Source organism: Rhipicephalus sanguineus, chromosome 4 (assembly GCF_013339695.2).
Source record: "Rhipicephalus sanguineus isolate Rsan-2018 chromosome 4, BIME_Rsan_1.4, whole genome shotgun sequence".
NCBI lineage: Eukaryota > Metazoa > Arthropoda > Arachnida > Ixodida > Ixodidae > Rhipicephalus > Rhipicephalus sanguineus.
In genome coordinates, this window is record NC_051179.1 from 107,117,187 (window position 1) to 107,137,320 (window position 20,134).

Below are 20,134 nucleotides of genomic sequence, written 5' to 3' on the forward strand. Positions count from 1 at the left end.
ACAAATTCCGCCGACCGCTTGCGGGCATGCAGGCCGTTACATTAGCGCGCATGCTTTAGGTGTGCGGGTCGCTCGGACCGACTTACAGCAAGGCCGAGTGGGATGCGCTTTTGCGCAGCCCAAACCTACAAAACCATATCCTGGCCGTCCAGTGCGCCCGCGACAGGGCCGTTAGGCTAGACCTGCTGGTCCCCACGTGGGAGCAGCCGGGTGGCGTGATGGGGGGGGGGGGGGGGGGGGGACCTCAGCGTATGCACTGGACTCTTAATAAAGTTGTACCCTCTCTCTCTCTCTAGTCTCGTAGGCTTTCATTGTGCATGTGGCGCGTACAGTACATTCAACTTTCCTTTGTAAATCAGTTAACTTTTCTACAAAGCACGTCCGACAATTTTTCTAGGCTGTAGAAACCGCAAAACCCTCTTTTAGCACTGAAATCGATGATTCTGTGCAAGTATGGCGGGTAGGCAAGCACTTATAGGATACCCCCTAATGCTAAGCGCGAGCGCAGTGCGCGTGTTTTGATTTGGTGATATATTGCGCCAAAAAATTTCAGGGAGGCATGTATGCACCTGCAGTTGCAGACAACGCTTTCATTTGAATTTGTATTTTTTAAATATTTAATATATTTTTTGGTGCTTTCATTTTCTCTAGATTTTTCAATTTTACTTTATGTTCTTCTTCGGTTGCGCGAACTGATGTTAAAGATAACTTCTTACTTTATTTTGTTTGTATAATACTTAATTTTGTTTATTACTTACTGATGTGCTTTTGAATACGTGGTTGTTTATTTTCATTTTTAACTTTTATTTTATGTTTCAGCAGCGAAGGTTCCCGGGTAATGCAGCTGGCCTCGGCAAAAGAAGAGCGTGGCGTCGCTGAAAACCTGCGAGCCAGGAGACCTTTGCGGCGCTCGTTCGCTCGGTTAAGGCGATAGACAACGGCACCCAATAACCCAGGAATGGGCGCCTAAAAGCTGAGCTCTAAAACTGGTGGCGGAAAACATGGGAACATACAGAATTGAATCATTGTGCAGTAACATTTGGGAGGTGTGTGCGGGGTTCCTAGTTGGCAATTGATTGCACGGTACAAACTAGGAACCACAAATATATCCAACATGGAGCAATAGCCCTCGCCCCGATTACAAGAAGACGCGAGGGTCCTGATAATGATCCATCCATTAATCGAATCAAGGTGAAGTATTGAGTCGATGGAATTTCTGGTTCGTGGAGAACTATCTTGTGATCGCTTACAAAGAGTAGGAACATGATCGCCGCGCTCGTTTCTCCGGAGCACGCTTGCGGGGGGCGGTCGTGATGATCACGGGAAAGGAGCCAGTCGTCGTATCGTCACGCCCCGGGCACTCATCTTCCGTGTTCTCAAAAGGAAAGTGTTGAGTCGTGCTAAACGCCATATACGAAAATATTTACGAAATTCTTGTATTTGCCAGTAGTTTTCCAAAGGCGTCTAGATCTCTCTCTGAAAAAAAAACAACAGAAGAATTTGTTATTGCAATGCTCCATCAAACCGGCAAGTGAAAGAACGAACGTCATACACAGATGTGAGCCATACTGGAGGAGGACAGCACCTAAACAAACAAACAAACAAACAAACAAACAAACAAACAAACAAACAAACAAACAAACAAACAAACAAACAAACAAACAAACCACGAAAGGGATGCGTGACATGCCATTTCTGTTACTTTTATTAGTTGCCTTGATATTTGCTCTCAGGAGGTAAAAATGTGGAAGATTAATTACTTTTCTAGTGAACTGTCTTTATTCCTACGTGTATAAATCCTATTTTATCTGTCGGCTTTCCACTTGCCGTTTTTTGCCTGTAGTACTTGCACGATGGGTGCAGGGAGTTGCAAGAGTTCAGAGCCCATATCATTTTCTGTGCGTGGCTGCGATGTTTGTGAGCCGAAAAAATCAGCTCGGTTTGTATCCGAAGCTGTCAACCCCTCTACCATGCGTATCATTGCGAGCATTGCGCTGCCTGCGCGTGTGAGCCATATTTTACGCGTGTTGCCGTTCTTGACAGGAGCGGCAATAAAATTTACCTGAACACTCCGGCTTGGTTCATTAAAAAGAAAGGTAACACGAAGGGCTTGGAAGGGTCGAATATGCACGTATCTTAGATGCTGTCTTAGATACTGTATCGCTACCTTGTATCGGTGTCATGATGGCCGTATTTCTGATACATAGTACGAACTCTACTTAGGAATTTGAGGTGGTGGAACTGTAATACAGAAGATTGCTCATTAACGGATATTTGGTTCCCACTGAACAAACACGAGTGACTTGGGGGGATTATGTGAAGCAATCGTAACAGTCATTATAGAAATGTAATTTGTCTCTGAATTATGGTTGTTATGTAAAAGGCTGAAACTTCAGAAACATCAAACCAGCCAGGGCTCTAAGCATACCCTTGTGCTTTCTTTATGCTTCGAAAGAGACGTTCTCAACACCTGTCACGAAATGCACTGCTGCTTTAGGAAACAGGTGCACAGAAAATATATGGCACAGTGGAGACACTTATCTCGAACCGCAATACCTATTGCTGCGAATTTGATTGCCTGTATTGTGCTTCGCTGGAGTTATTTTATTTACAGCTAAATACCCGCTCCCGTGCTTCATAATGCTATTCGAAATGCAAAAGCAGGAGCTAAAGAAGAAAACAATGTTTCATTGAACTTGTTCGGCCGGCAGCGACACCGCGGTCGCATCTGTCCACGTCTATCTTAGTGGCAGCGTGCTCTTTCAAGTCATGTGATTAAAGAACAAAATTGGGCAGCTACGCGCTAGCATTTCGAAGACTGTGGAAAGAGCAGATCTAGTGGCCTTCCCCTCCTCCATTCCGTCCTCCTCACCTTCACATCACTCCTGCTGACCTTCACTTCCCCCTCCCACCCCTTTGCAATACTGTACTATGCAAAGGTAGGCGATCAATTCTTTCTCTCTCTTTCTGTTTCTTTCTTTCTCTTTTTTCTCTTTCTCTGCACTTCTTCATCAGTGTGCTGCGTATTACTACCAATAGTTGCACGTTGCACGTTGAGTGCAACTAGCCCATCAACGAGTTTTATTATACTACTACCAAGCCTAGGTCGTGTTGCTTGTCTCGCGTCCAAGCCATGAGCTGTCGCCACCGTCTAAGCGACGACGGCGCACCGCCGGTGTTGGCAATCGAAACTTCTTCTAAGCCTTTTTTTGTCCATGTTATTTCTAAGACTTGAGATCAGTCACCGCAAAATACCGCTTCTTATTTAATTTTAGACTGTCGGAAGCCCGTTCAGCGAGCGTTAAAAAAGTCATGTATTGACACACTTCTCGAATGTGCACCAATAACGTGGTATCGGTGGGATGTAGACGCCTGCAGTCGTGACCATAGAGTTTCTCACAATAACGCCTAGAGGGAAATCTTGCGCCGCCGTCTATGCAAATTTCCTGATAAGTTCTTTGGCTGCATGCATCGTGTTAATTGAATGATTCAAACAACAAAAAATGACCCCTCGCCCTTCCAACATTTCGTACCATTGGGGTTTTCCCCGTCGGTGCTGATTATTCGAAAAATATTCGGTATTTCCAATATGCACTTCTATTTTGGAGTACCGAATCGAATAAAACGCTATTCGATTCGTTATTGGAAACTTCCACTTATTCGAACGCCGTAATAAAGATGAATATACTCAAAGAAGGGAACGATATCTATGTTCTGGTGCACTACTCTGAGAGTGCTCACAATATTAAGTCTGCGGTTGAAGTCGGGGTTTACTTCGGGGCGGCCGATAACAAACGCCTAAACGTATGGTTCTTGGTACGCGCGGGAACCAATCCGTAACATTGCAACATCATAACTGATATTGAATGAAGATGGCATTTGAAGATGGTAGTTAGTTAACGCCCCAAGGACCCCGCCCCACCGTGCGTCATGACGATCATTGCGTAAAAGATAAAAGATAGACAAACCAGCTAGAATATAGGTGGCATTCACAGCGCTATGCAACTGGTTTTGAGTTAATACATGTGTATTGCTGGCGTGTGACAAAACAACGGCGGACACAAGTCTCTTCAGGGCGAAGCTTCGAACATCAGTAACGATGAGATAATGTAAAATAAGTGCGAACAACCTTACAATTACGCGTTTTATTAAGTGCGGAGCACTTTAGGGTCCCGGACTGTCGTATGCTGTCATCTAATGTAGCTTGGCGTTACTCAGGCAAAACCACGTATAGCATAGCCATGTAGCCATAGCCATATTTTTCGTATGCTATGCTTACTGTCATGATATGCAATTGTTTATATTTCTGTTTACTTGCTTGTTAATTTCCTTTTCCACTGTTATTTCTCCCCCTTAACATGTATAGAATGATATTTTAGAGTTTTCTTGATTTTATGGAAATTTTCTTTTTTTGAATGAGCGTATGCATATGTATTATGTATTGAACTGTATGTCCCTCTCACCCTATTCCTGTTCCGGGGCCTGTGAGGCATTTGCTAAATAAAAGTAAAATAAAAATGAAATAAAATGAGAACTAACCTAGGCAATCGAGCCAAATATTGCCCGAGCCAAAAATTGTAATATAAATGGAAGAAATTAAAGTGACGAAAAGATAATTTTCTGTCGGCAGGGACCGAACCTGCAATCTCAAACGCGTTATTCGAACGTTGCAGGTTAGGTCCCTGCATGCGGCAAGTTATTGTTTTATCCATTTTAATTTCTTCACGTTTTCATCACAGTTATTACAAATAACGTCCCTTATACTTTCCTTCGCTTGATTGCCTGTTAGCTTTCAATAATGTGGTGAAAATGCTTATTCTCTCTCTCTCGCTAACCAAGAAAAGCGAGCCCTTAAAATTCCACTTCTTTCGTTCATTCACAGCAGGGGCCTCGTTCTCGCAGACTTCTGTAGGAGTTCGCTATCTACTCCAAAGAAACGGGGCGCTCGTGAACGTTGGGGTTACGAAAAAACCATTTATTTGTAAAACTTTAGAACCATTCGGCAACAAGTGCAAAAACATAAGAGGAAACTTCCACGAACACTTCCGGCCGCGCCGGTGCCGTTAACCCTAGCCCCGGCGGACGGCACGCCGCGCACACACCGGCCACCAAATTTATCACTGGAAGTAGTGGATGTAGCGCCACGTAAGAAAAGGTTGAGAAAGTTACACGACAGGAAAGAGGCGCACTCGCAACAAAACTTTATTTTGCGACGGTTGCAAATATAAAGGCATGAACACACCACGTGTTACCGATACCACTGCCACACAGCGATATCATGCAGCTTAGTGAAACCACTCATCGGAAAACTACTGCATACCACCCACAAAGCAAAGGCCTTACAGAGAGACTAAACAAAACGATCGCCGACATGCTGTCCGTGTACGTTGACCGAGACGACAAAAACTGGGATGATGTTCTGCCCTACATCACGTTTGCTTACAAACACCGTTGTTCAAGAAACTACTGGGTTCACAACGTTCCGGTTGCTTCACGGCAGGGAGGCCACTACAGTGCTCGATGCCATGCTCCTACCCGACAGGTACTACATTTATGTCGATACGAACGAATTCATCCCGACTCGAGGACGCAGCTCGCAAGCGGATCAATAACCAACAACGCATAGACTGCCAGCGGTACAATGCAATTCACCATTATGGCTGTGGATTCCCATTCGCCAACGGGGCCGGTCGGAAAAGTTAATGCACCGCTACGTTGGTCCCTATAGAGTTCTCCGTTGCCTCAGCGAAGTGAACTACGAAGTTCTTCTCGAGAATACAGCTCATCGATCCCGTCGTTCAAAGCAGGCAGACATCGTGCATGTTTCGAGGATAAAACCATTTTACCAACCTTGACTGTTCGTCAACCTCCATTGTGTAACCTTGTGAACACTTCGTCACCGTTACATTGTGTGTGCTTGTTATTGTATTTTTTTTCTCGTAATCATGATGTGGCATCGGGACGATGCTCTCCGGAAAGGGGGATACTGCCACGAGTATAAGATCGGCTATGCTTGTATGTGCCGCTGTGTAAAAGAGGATGAGGACGAGCTCGTGAAAAAGACGATGAGATCGTATTGCCATAACGTCATGGACAGAATTTAGACATTTAAAATTTCCATGGAAAATTCAGTGGTGTCAAACTAGACAATTAGAATATGCACACAGGGCTGGTCTGGTGATATCTCCCCTCTGTCACTTTTGTTCAGAAATCGAATCGATAGAGCATTATTTTTTATCGTGTCGCCGCTATATATTACAAAGAAAAAGACTTCTTGAAACTCATTGTGCTAAGCTGGGGATAATTTTAACAATAGACGCTATTCTCACCTTCGGTGCTTCGGATTTGGGCGTCAGCCACAGGAATGTTTTTGATGCCGTAATTGCTTTCCTTCAGGAAACAAAACGAATGTGTTTTTAAGTTCTTAAATGCAAACCTGTTCCGATAATAGCAATGAATCAATAAGAAAAAAAAATTGATAAAAAAGAAGACGTTCGGTACCACAGTAATTTCATTATTCTAATTTCTAGTTAGGATGAGAAGTCTGGGCTGAATGTAGAAATAATTATTGCACTAGTTCTTTTTATGTGTGCTTGTCTTTTGTGTTAACTTAGTAGTTTTAAATCTTCATATCTACAATTCTTGGCCAATCCCCCAGAGTGGGTATGAGCCATGTGTAGAGGAACATCATCATCATCATCAGTGATCGGACCAGCTTGACGTTCTGCTGTACTGCTATTTACAGGTTTCCGTTACAGCATCACGTGAAAATATTCAGCTCTCAAGAAGGGGGGAGGGTGAGCGCCGGAACCAGTCTTTTATAGTGGCTGTTCACCAGTGATCACGTATAGCCGCGGCAAAACCCCGAAAAGAAGGTGTGAACAGTGCCATTGCTTTAATGAAAAGGAGGCATGTAGACAAACTACGGTGATTGTCTCTGGTAATGGACCTGCATTCCGCAGTCAGAGGCTCCGACGGTGGGCAGAAGAAAATGGTATCACTAAGATTTATAAGACCCTACCACCCCGAATGAAATGCCCTATCAGAACGCCTCATCCGTGACTTGAAGGCTTTCATTTCTATGTACGCCGAATTTCATGAAGGATGGAAGTGCGCCCTGGAGGCAGCAGTGAGACATCACAATCAATCTCACTCAGCTGGACTTGGCTGTAGTCCTCGGTTTGCTGCCTATCAGAAGGCGACGATGCTACCAGCAGATTGCAAACTTGACATAGTAGGAAAGGTTCATACTTCAGAATGTAAGACGATAGAGAAAAGCAACAGGTATAAAAGCTCAATGAAGAAGTAGTACGACTTGCGTCATGCAACTCGCATGCCAAATATACAGCCCGGAGGCACGGTACTAGTGCGAAAAGGTCTTCATCGTTCAAAGAATGCTTTCACAGGTTCTTATCTCGTCCTCAAAACTGTGAAACAGCAATGTATACTGAGGTCCGTGCACCTTGAAGGACCAGCAGGCAAGACAGCAGTGACAACTGTCAGTAACCTAGTGCCATACCATCCGCGGTAGCATGGCTTTAACAGACACGGAGGATGCAGTATCCGAAACAGGGGAGGAAGTGCAGGAAGAGAAGACGAAAAGGATCGAATTTTGAATTGAATCGAAAAACGTGTATTAATAAGAAGGGTTTTTGAGTAGCAGGTTGGGGGGTCGTTAGTCCAGGGTTGCACTGGCCTCAGCAGCCCGCCGTGCCTGGTCAAGGAGAGCCACCTGGACCTCCTTTACCTCGCTGGCGAGCCAGGTCTCTCACTTCTCTGTTCTCAGCTTTTGCGCCGGAATCTGAGATGTGTTAATTTTGGGTGGCCTTAGCTCACATTCCCACGAAATGTGGGCAAGAAAGAGTTGGCTGTCCACCACACCACGGGCAAGTACCAGCATATGCGGTTGGGTGGATGTCATGATTTCTTAAGTATAGTGAGGGGGTGGAAATGGGAAGTGAGGGTGAAGAAGAGAGGTGTGATGGTGAGGAGCGATGTGAGGGTAAGGAGGATGGAAAGTAGGAGGGGAGGGTACAGGGCAGTGCAGTCGTGAATATTATATAGCAATTGGGTGGAAAATGGAAGTGAGGGTGGAGGAGATATGTGAGGGCGAGGAGGAATCAGAGGAAGAGGGGGAGGGTAAAGCATAGGATAGCTCTGTATAGTATGGAATAGCAAGGGGTGGAAAAGAGAGGTGAGCGTGAGGACAAGGGAAAGGAGGAAGACGGCATAGCCTAGCACAGCCGTGTATATAGTATAGCAAAGGGCTGGAAAGGGAAAATGAGGATGAGTAAGAGAGATGTTAGGGTGAAAGGAGGAGGGGTAGGGTATAACATAGCATATCCATGTGTAGTACCGTATAGCGAAAGCTGGGAAAGGTAGTGAGGGTAGGGAGGAGGGATGTGAGAGTGAGGAGGAAGGGAGTAGGAGCGGGAGGGTAAAGCATAGCATAGCCATGTGTACCACAGCATAGCAAGGTGTGTTGAAAATAGAATAGTGGGGCATAGTCTTGAGGGTGGGTACAGGGTCAAAAACGAAGAGGAGAACGAAGGGGATTCGGAGCTAGCCCTTGCACAGTAAAGACGTCTATGACCACGGGTCCTCGTTATTTACAAGGTGTACGAAAGGGAAGGGAAGGTGAGGAGGATGGAAAGGGGAGGGCACCGCATAGCACAGTCGTGTATAGTACTCATGCTGAAGCAGAATCGCGAGTTGGGCTAGTTGGTGGACGTTTATCGCGGACTAACAGCGCAACAAGGTTAGAATACAGACAGTCCTTTTCTACAACTGCCGTATTCTAACCTTGTTGCGTTGTTAGTTATTGCACGGTTTATAGTATAGTATAGCAAGGGGTGGAAAACGGAAGCGAGGGTGAGGGGGAAGGAAATAAGGAGAGGGAGGGTAAAGCATAGCATAGCCGTGTATAGTATAGTATAACAAGCGGGTGGAACGGGAAGTGAGGGTCATTAGTGACGTGAGGGTGAGGAGGCGGGGAGAGGCCGCCACCACATCACAAATGAAGGTTTTCTTTCCCGCCGTGAACGCCTGAGCAGGCTGCACGTTTGGAATACCATCGCGCTCTTGCCCCGTGAAGACGAGCGTCGCTGAAGGGAAGGCGAATAACCGCTCCGCACTTCCTACTGCTTTCACGTTGAATACAACTGCATACATTTTTTTCTTTACTACGAGTTAATTGCTATGAAGCATCTTTTACAATTTGGGGGACTTCGTAATAAATATGTACGCTTTTTGAATCAATAAAGAGGGTGCTGTAAAACAGAGAAAAAACGCACACGTTTCGTTTTTGCAAAAAAAAAAAAAAGCAAACGTACACGAGCGTGTCTGACAGAAGCAGAAAAGTCCTATGTAATGGTGTAATTAGTTATATTTAGTTTACGCGTCTGGGAAGCCACGCCTTCTTTTGTTTCGTGAAAGGAAAACTTAAAGATAATAAGGTGAACGCGCTCGGCAGAGGGACGGCGATGGGCTCGTTTAATTTCTCTTGGGTCTAATGAAAGACCTCGGTGGTCATGGCAATTCCATACGCAAGGCTTCGGCTTGGGTGCGACATTCCGGTCAGCTAGAGCCAAGCAGGCCAGAAAATGCTAAGTTGTAGTGCCGTGATCGATTTTGGGCATAAAGGGGCACTAAAGGCAAATAATTTATGCTAGAGTGAGAGGTCAATGCCTGAGAACGTCCGAAACGACAGATTATACGCAGCAGTGCTTTATTAATCGAGAAATTAAGGTAAATGCAGGACAGGATTTGCGCCACCAGTGGGACAATCTGGAACACAAGCCCCATGACTTAGAAGGGCTTCAGTGCAATTAATCACAAGTACTCAAACTACCCATGACAGAAGAGAATACGCAATAAAATGAAACTAGTGGATTTAGGTCTGATTCAAGCAAAAAAAAAGAACTTCTTGACGATACCCCGGTTTCGTTTTTGCAGGGTTGTGGTCCGCTAAATCCCCTAGCTCCGTTGCTCCGCCGCGCCGGCTGTCAGGCAGTAAAGCTGTTAAATGGCGGCCATGCTGCTTCAGGAGGCCATTCTCGGATGTGGGCGGTTTGAATTGCGCAAACGGTATGCATGCCACTAAAACGGGATTTTCTTTCAAACTAAGCGCTTCCATGGCACGAGAGAAGCACTATGAGGGTTCTGGAACACTATTTCTACAATCCGCGTCGATGTATCATTTGCCTTTAATGACCTTTCAAGGCGCGCCGTGAGGTTGAAAATATGGCGAGCTGTCGGCTAGGGTTGGTTCGTACGTTTCCCATCTCCGTGCGAAGAGGGACATGGCTCTGACAATGTTTCCAACGTCGTTCATCCGCTGGGTCCAATGGGCGATTGTCGTATTTGTCCTTAGAAGTTGAGTTGCTAGGTCATTTACGTGCAAAATTAAAATTGATTTCACCTCAGCAGCTCATATTTTCTGCTGTTGAACGAGTATAGTAGCGGAGTGAGGAACCGGGTTTGATTCAGCGCCATCTGATTGCATGAGCGAGGAATGAATTAGATGAATGCATTCGACAACACTGACAAAAAATGGGGCTCTGGGGTCGTCAACTGCAGGGACAATTGAATGCTCGATGTCCTTGCAGAAAGATAATCTGCATGGCAAAGGCAAACGGGTTGCTGCTCTGCGGCGTGGCACAGCTGCCAAATGCACCTGCCAAACTCTCGTTAGATATCGCTCTCAAGTTCCGGAAGAGTTAGATGTATGCGATCGCCGACTTAAATTTTGCTATACTGAGGCTGGTCATCCTCAGCTGTTTCAACCTTGGATGTCCGTAGAATGTCGTCATATCTCTCGGTGCACTTGGCATATAGTCCGATTTCGCTCATCTCGCATCTGTGAATTTTGGCCTGTTTCGACGTAGGACAAGGCACTTGCCGAGCAGCCGAAACTCACGAATCTCCGAAATGATGACTTCTCTTGAAACACAAGGCAACACATCATGTCACCACCACTGGCCCACCTGTCGCCGCTTGTGGAAGTAGAGTGACGGGGTAGAGTGTGGAAGTCGCACGCAGTGAGTTTAAACGCATGCTTCAGCTCGGCGTTGTTCGTCCTCCCTCAAGCAATTGGTCTTTACCAATCCATCTGGTACCAACGCAGGACAGGAGACCCTATATATGTAGATCACCGAGCTTTGAATGCCTTAACTACTCCGGAACAATTTACATTTCCATACATACATGACTTCGGCGCTTGTCTCGCAGGAAGCAAAATCTACGGCAAGATAGATTTCATGACCACCTACGAATAAAATATTGCCAAACATCCGCTTGGTAGCGTGACAGTCTATGGACATTGCGAATAGACGTCAGACTCTGGAGACTTGCAAGACGCGTGGCGCCACCTGTCGGAGCAGTATTGGGTAGTGCAAAGTCCGATTCCCTTGCAGTGTTTGCTCTGGGACCAGGTGCAACTAGCTTGTACGAAACAACGATTGAGCTTAATATTGCGCGTGTTTGCGCATTTAACATTCAGAAAGAGAGCTATGAATTTCTCTCCGCTAGTCGAACGCGCCACCGAACCGCCATGAAGTGCTTGCTGGATCACTCGTCAGTACGACGGCGAAACCAAAAGCAGAGGCGCGACGAAGAAACGTCGCAATCGACGCTACTGTGGCGTTGTGAATTGCCACAGACGTAAAGGACTCAATAAAAACGTTCAATTTTATCGATTGTCATTAGCTGTCGTACGAAGCAGAAAGGCGAGAACGCTGGATGCGGGCGTTTGAGAACGTATTGGTAGTATTGGTTAAGGGTATTACTCGCGTTCTCCACAGCAGGTCTCATGAGAAGGCGTGATGAAGTGGCTCAGCTGTTACTGTTTTGCGTAGCCCTGACGGAGAACCGTAGTAAACTTGACTATGAAGGTCAGCAGAGCCTCTGACCGCGGTGCGCGCCATTTAAAACGGAGTCAGCAGCTAGAGGCAGACTGAAGGCGCGTGATAAACATCACGCACACCGTGACCTCCCACGCAAGTATGTTTTGAAGGCTCAGAGCTCAGGTTTAGCTGGCAAATGCTAACAAGTGCGTCATACAAGTAAATCGCAAAATGTTGATCGTCTCGTGACCCTCTTCGGGTTTGTTTTGTCTGTGGCCTCCACGAATGCGGGAGCTAATCTCGGAGGCCACAGTCTTGCCTTTGGTTGTACCCCACGAAAGTGGGCACGCACGTATCCCCATTTGCAGTTAGAAACGGAAGAAAATCGTCAACAGAACAGTCGAGGGTGCGTAATAAAACAGTCCAACGCACAGGAAGCCAGAAGTGAAGGGAGAATGCAACTGAAAAGGCGAAAATTGCCAGGGCCATTCGTCCCTGATAAAGCGAGCTTTGTACCACTGGTCATAAGCTACATAGCCAACTAAATGTACTTGATCGCTTTGACATTACGTATGCACCCAAATTTAACGCATTTAGGCGCCACAGAACGGACGTCGGAGGGCTTGCTTCGAACTCGATGCCGTGCGATGCTCGTTTGTACTTGCGAGTTGCAGCGCGCCGGAATAACTGAAACTTATTTTGCATTGTATCCGCAGTTCGTTTTGATGACCTTCCCACTTTTCTGAAGCCTGGATTAGCGGAAGAAGCTTTCCAGGTCCTCGATTTTCAGGAAACCGGGCTTCTGTACCAAAGAAAGAAGGGGTTCTATTGTGTCGTATGCACATTCGCTTGCGGACGGCTCTCTTTACACTGCTCTGTTAGCTCCAGGGCTGCGATGAAGTCGCTGTTGGCGGTGTTTTTCGCAGCGCTGCCTAGGCAGAGTCTGACGTCCATAACATTCCACTTTGTTGCTACCGCATTCATTGCTTCACCCCTGCGGCGAAAGTGTGACTTTTTAAACTGGGGAGACGTTTTAGGGCCCGCCATTTCATCGTCTCATGTGTCGCGTTGGCGTCACGCGGGTTCCAGGTTTGATACACACAAGCCGAGCAGGCTCCGTGTCTGGAAAGTCAGCGCTTGGTCGCCTATGAAGGCCAGCGTCGCCGAAGGAGTAATTCGTCTGCCCGAACCAGCGCACCGACAGCCAAACGACAGCGTCGGGAGTTGGACACATCCACGGGAGAGAGAAGCGGAGGGGAAACGCCAGCGCCTGGAGTTAGACGCACAGCGATCGGAACAGCTAATAGTAGATCAACAATAGAAAGGAGGCCATAGAACAGAAAACAGATAATAGCAAAACAAATCAAACAAGCACAAGAAAATACCAGAAAAGGTTATAAAGTATGACATACTCAACACAAAAAAAAAGCAACAGAGAAGAGCAGAAAGAACAGATAAACAGGAGAAAATGACACAAACGAAAAGAATAGAGCAGACAAACGCAGGATAAACAGCTTTCGCTTGGGGTGGAATTGGCTTTGAGAGAGATGTATATAAACGCTTATTCTGGAAACAGTGTTCCGAGCTGGGCCCGACATCACCCTCAAGTGGGAGGGCTCAGTAGTCCAGGAACCCTGTGGTTTCGACGGCCCTCTTAACCCTGGCGACAAATTGTCGCTGGTCTTTCAGGTCCTCGGGGGCGAGCTTGGCTTTCACGTGGGCCTGGCTTCGTTTTTTTTTTTTTTGTCGTGCACAATTTCTTTACGCCGCAGACGGTGTTCTCAAGGGCCCCACAGTAAAGTTGGACGCAAGAATGTCCCCATCTTGCTAAGAATCTGTATGATTTGCACAATATTATTGCCCACCGCATCGCGTTACTGTTCTCAGTGTTCTTGCCCTCGACATACATGCACAGACGTCACCGAGCTTGAAAACTCTAATAACACCTCCCCACAAGATCAAATACCAGATTCGTAGATTAAATCGTGAATAGGCATTGTTGGACGTATACTATGTCTCTTTACTGGAGGTCCGCCGGTGTGTCGCATTATTGTACCGGTACGATATCTCCAGTTTTTTTTTCTTCCGTGTATTAACCCTTGAGACACAAAATATACTCCTATTGGGTTAAATAAATGGTTGTAAGTTATACCCCGGAAATGTTTAGCTTGCAGTAAAGGGTTGAAAGCATGGTCGTGGTCGACAGCAGCTGCAAGACAAGCTCAAGCTTAACTAAGAGAGCACCGATAACAGCAAACGTAGCGATATGGAGATTTCGATCCAGCTGACTGTAGTGACTATCTGCGCATTAACGAATCACGAAGAAACCTACAATATGTCTGTGGCAGTTTATTTTCAACACGTACACACATACCAGAGGCACACGAAACGAGAAATGTAACGGTTTTAGGTACATCTCGTGCTGCTAGCTTGGCGTAGGTCCCGGTTTGGATAGCCGGACCAAGATGAATTTTTGGGCAACTAAGAAGCTTTATTTCTGAGAAATTCGCATGGATTTCGTTGTGGCTTCGTGCTACAAACGGGTGGTTGTCAATTTCCTGTTCTTAACCCTTCCGTCACCTTGCGGAATTCCGCAGAACTGATTTGCGATATATTTCAGAGTTACATTGCTACCTTTATTCTGCATACCTTTCTAGAATGCTTATTGTTAAGTGAACCGGCAGCAAAGTCAACAACATATATGAACTGAACTTCTACAAACATGAGCCACCGGGAAGTGACATTCAAGGTAGCACTGTTCGTCGCTGTGGCCTTTTACTTCGTTTCCCGATTACACAAGCATTTCGAAATGCATACATATTGACTACATGGGTAGATACAAGATGACTACGTGTACCTAGGCTTGCCAGAACGACAGCGTTTTCATTATTGCTTTAGCTTGAAAAACTAACACTGCTTGGGTACGGGCGTGTTCATCGATGGGTCTTATGTTCATCGATGGGATTTTATTGCCTTGAAAGCGCAACAGGGGCATTACATAAGGGGTGGGTACGCATATGTTCACTATACATCACAGGAGTGTATACATCACAGGGGTGTATAAATCATAGGGTTGTGGGATTATGCGCTAAGCAAAAGTGAGGAGTTTCAGAAAACAGGCTCTCCATTGCCTGAGTAAAATAATCAAACCACTATGTGAGTTTCAATACTTTTCTGTTTCTAGGCAAAACTAATATTGCTTGGTTGAAAGTACGAAGGTGACGCTACGTGCGCTCACCATGCATTTGTGTCTTTTGCGATTACGCTTCCGTAACCCTAGTATTTTTTTCACCGCATTGAGGATGTATTTATGATTACTGCAGAAGATATGCACGATTTTTTCTCTGCAGTAATTCGCTATGTTCGGTGTCGACTTGATATCCATCAGATCAGCTTTGCAGGATCGTGGTATGGTAGCTTAGTGCCAACCTTCATTATTATTTTGCTCAAATGCTCAAACGCGAACTTGCTTGTCTTAAACTCAAGTAGCACGCGCGCGCTGTTCACCTGATATAATCGGAAGCTTTTCTGTAATAAATCAATTTATTAGCCCTCATACATACATACATACATACATACATACATACATACATACATACATACATACATACATACATACATACATACATACATACATACATACATACATGCATACATACATACATACATACATACATACATACATACATACATACATACATACATACATACATACATACATACATACATACATACATACATACATACATGCATGCATGCATACATAGATACATACATCATACATACATACATACATACATACCTACCTGCTTGGCTACATACATTTGAGATCACAACCCTTGAAGCGTTCTTGCGAGAACCGTGGAATGCAGCAATATGTTTTGAAATATTTTGAAGGCGTAGTGCACACAACAACAATAACAAATGCGCCTCGACAGAACTACTTCAACTCGGACTTTTTCATGTTACCAGATCGGGCATTCTTTTTCCAAAAAGTTTGTTTGTTGCAAGGTTTATTGTGTCAGCAGTGTTCTCTTAGTCTCCGGATGGACGAATGCTGTAGTCATCACGGCGTGTGTGCAGTGATTCTCGACCAGACACGCGGAAGTGATCCAATGGGCTCACATCGCGGCCTGGCACGAAAATCAGGGTCGTGTAAGAATCATGCTGACGCGTTTTTTGCCACGTCTAAAGCATGTGGGAACCAGTGTCAGCATAATGTGGAGTACAATAATTTTATTTTTTGTTATGGCGATTAAAGAACCGGGACAAGCGAGAGCATAAGAAATATTTCTTACATTACAGCGGCCTACATATTCACACGGCGAGGATGACAGCCACTGCCGGTTATCAAATATGAACACAACAAAGAACCAGCAACATACCAGACGCATTTTCATAGCACATCATAATCAATGAAAATCATTAAAAAATGGGTGCACGAAATGCCATACGTTTGTCACCACATACATATAAAAATAACATATATTAAAGAGAAATCAGAAAATTACACCTTAAGCAATGAAAGTAAACGTCAGTCAGTGACTATAAACGTATACATGTAGAAAGATGCAGCTCAGACAGATGATGATATAGACAGTGACGAATTGCCTCAAGCTATTTTATGCCGGTGCTGTCGTCACGTGTAGGTGTCGTGCAAAATGAAATAAATAAAAACAACAGAGTGACAGAACCATGTTTTTGTGGTCACACTTGTGTCGGTCGGTTAAGAAAATCAACGTTCCTTTATTGTTTCTCGTTTTTTTTTTGTGATTGTCACTGCTAGTAACCTGCATTTTTTTTTAATTTATCATAATTAACCCAGTGCTTCCTGCTCAGGTAGTTGAGGCATGCGTGGCATGCCTCATGCATGGGCTTAAGTTCCGTGGCTTCGTATACAAGTCATTGGTTACGTCTTTGAGTATAAACATGTCTCGTGTATGTGTACTCACATTTCCTGCGTTCGATACAGTAATGTGCCTTTGCGACTACTCTGGGACATTTCAAAGCACTGGTATTTACTTGTGTCTGTACATGTACTTGTAATTGTACTCGAACTTACTTGTGTTTGTTTCCGTATGCATGTTTACCTTTTCTGTGTTCCTGGATTCATGTGCAGGGTTGTTTCCAAAGTGATTTACTACCTTCTTTTATGCATCTTTGACATACTTCGTGACGAACTTCAAGGCAACGTTTTTGCTGCTGATAGGTGAGGCGTCGTCGTGGATGCCTAAAGCGGCCAGCCTGTGTCATTGCATGTCATTCCAAATAACCCGATGCCGATTTGTACAAATATTTCTTATGCTTTTGAGCATAAGATACAAAGACAATGTAGGGTTAAACTTCGGGGTTTTATACAAGCTAAAGATCTAATGCGTTGTCTTTCCCGAGCAGACCTTTCAGAGCTTTAGAGTGTTATTTTGTTATTTCATTGTTACTTGTCATTTGTCATTATTTGTTATTTCATTGCTATTTGTTATTTCATTGTCTTTACTGTTATTTCTCCACTCATTGCCACTTTGTTTTACTCTTAATATTACTTTTAATAGGCAATGTTAAGTATAACCAGCCGTTCGTTATGCCATAAGGATTAGTTCCAGTCGCGACGGACTGCAGTACGACACCTCCTGATATTGTTGCCATCAGCAGCTGGTCTTTTTTTATCGTTTTACAGTGACTAAGAAACAATATGCAACAAAGTTCCCCGTAATGCTCTTTCTCTTGTACTACTTTTGTTGCTAATGCCCGCCCCTCCACTCTTACGCTATGTCCCCAAAAATGGTCCATAAAAAGAACTGAAGTTATTAGGTGATGAGGACGCAAGGATAGCGTGAGCCACCAGCAACAACTGACAATGGCCCCCAAAACGATGGAGATAACGTTGGCTGGCTATGGACGTCCGATAGGGGCGAGGCAGTTGCGCTCTTCTACGTTTCGACTCTGGCGCCATGGACAAATGCGGCGTTCGTTATTTCACAAAATAAACAGCGCAGCCAGCTGTTCCACCTCACGCCAACTAATTACATAGTCGCAAGAAAATCGAATCTGGAATCGATGGTGTTAAACCGCCACGTCTGCACCTATTGTCTAACTGCACAGACAAAGTTGTTAACCACCATGTCTTCCGAAGATAATTTGAGTTGTGCTATGGTATGATGATGCCAAGGAAAGTATAGGGGAAGTTTTTTTTTTTTTTTAGTAGTAAATGTAAAGTAATTGTGAAGAAAGAAAAGTGGACGAAAAGATAGCTTGCCGCGGGCAGGGACCGAACCTGCGACCTTCGAATAACGCGTCCGATGCTCTACCAACTGAGCTACCGCGGCGGCCATCCCCCCGTCCACTTTATAGGGTATATATGTGAATTTAAACGTGGGAGCGTCAGTCAGCGCCGCCAGTAGCCATGACGGCGAGTGTGGAACACTCTTTCTCTGCCTGTTGGCGTCACGTAGCACGTGAACTTATTACGAGCTGGCAGCTGACCAATAATCCCTCGCATACTACCTGAAAGCATCAAGTCTGCCAGAACGAGACCCTCGCTATGAATGAAGGAAAGAAGTGTTAATTTCAAGGGCTCGTTTTCTTTGTTATACACAATATTAATGAGAACTAACAGACAATAATGCCAAGGAAAGTATAGGGGAAGTTTTTTTTTTTTTTTTTTTTTTTTTAGTAGTAAATGTAAAGTAATTGTGAAGAAAGAAAAGTGGACGAAAAGATAGCTTGCCGCGGGCAGGGACCGAACCTGCGACCTTCGAATAACGCGTCCGATGCTCTACCAACTGAGCTACCGCGGCGGCCATCCCCCCGTCCACTTTATAGGGTATATATGTGAATTTAAACGTGGGAGCGTCAGTCAGCGCCGCCAGTAGCCATGACGGCGAGTGTGGAACACTCTTTCTCTGCCTGTTGGCGTCACGTAGCACGTGAACTTATTACGAGCTGGCAGCTGACCAATAATCCCTCGCATACTACCTGAAAGCATCAAGTCTGCCAGAACGAGACCCTCGCTATGAATGAAGGAAAGAAGTGTTAATTTCAAGGGCTCGTTTTCTTTGTTATACACAATATTAATGAGAACTAACAGACAATAATGCCAAGGAAAGTATAGGGGAAGTTTTTTTTTTTTTTTTTTTTTAGTAGTAAATGTAAAGTAATTGTGAAGAAAGAAAAGTGGACGAAAAGATAGCTTGCCGCGGGCAGGGACCGAACCTGCGACCTTCGAATAACGCGTCCGATGCTCTACCAACTGAGCTACCGCGGCGGCCATCCCCCCGTCCACTTTATAGGGTATATATGTGAATTTAAACGTGGGAGCGTCAGTCAGCGCCGCCAGTAGCCATGACGGCGAGTGTGGAACACTCTTTCTCTGCCTGTTGGCGTCACGTAGCACGTGAACTTATTACGAGCTGGCAGCTGACCAATAATCCCTCGCATACTACCTGAAAGCATCAAGTCTGCCAGAACGAGACCCTCGCTATGAATGAAGGAAAGAAGTGTTAATTTCAAGGGCTCGTTTTCTTTGTTATACACAATATTAATGAGAACTAACAGACAATAATGCCAAGGAAAGTATAGGGGAAGTTTTTTTTTTTTTTTTTTTTTTTTAGTAGTAAATGTAAAGTAATGGTGAAGAAAGAAAAGTGGACGAAAAGATAGCTTGCCGCGGGCAGGGACCGAACCTGCGACCTTCGAATAACGCGTCCGATGCTCTACCAACTGAGCTACCGCGGCGGCCATCCCCCCGTCCACTTTATAGGGTATATATGTGAATTTAAACGTGGGAGCGTCAGTCAGCGCCGCCAGTAGCCATATATATATACCCTATAAAGTGGACGGGGGGATGGCCGCCGCGGTAGCTCAGTTGGTAGAGCATCGGACGCGTTATTCGAAGGTCGCAGGTTCGGCCCCTGCCCGCGGCAAGCTATCTTTTCGTCCACTTTTCTTTCTTCACAATTACTTTACATTTACTACTAAAAAAAAAAAAAAATTCCCCTATACTTTCCTTGGCATTATTGTCTGTTAGTTCTCATTAATATTGTGTATAACAAAGAAAACGAGCCCTTGAAATTAACACTTCTTTCCTTCATTCATAGCGAGGGTCTCGTTCTGGCAGACTTGATGCTTTCAGGTAGTATGCGAGGGATTATTGGTCAGCTGCCAGCTCGTAATAAGTTCACGTGCTACGTGACGCCAACAGGCAGAGAAAGAGTGTTCCACACTCGCCGTCATGGCTACTGGCGGCGCTGACTGACGCTCCCACGTTTAAATTCACATATATACCCTATAAAGTG

General features: G+C 45.1%; 1 long non-coding RNA gene across 1 annotated transcript; it reads left to right on the forward strand.

Annotated features, from left to right (window-relative positions):
* Window positions 1-16,067: 16,067 nt before the first annotated feature.
* LOC125758093 (uncharacterized) lies at window positions 16,068-19,448 on the forward strand. The gene is made up of 2 exons (XR_007415834.1): window positions 16,068-18,041; window positions 18,514-19,448. It is a non-coding gene; the product is annotated as an uncharacterized LOC125758093 (long non-coding RNA).
* The last annotated feature ends 686 nt before the right edge of the window (window positions 19,449-20,134 follow it).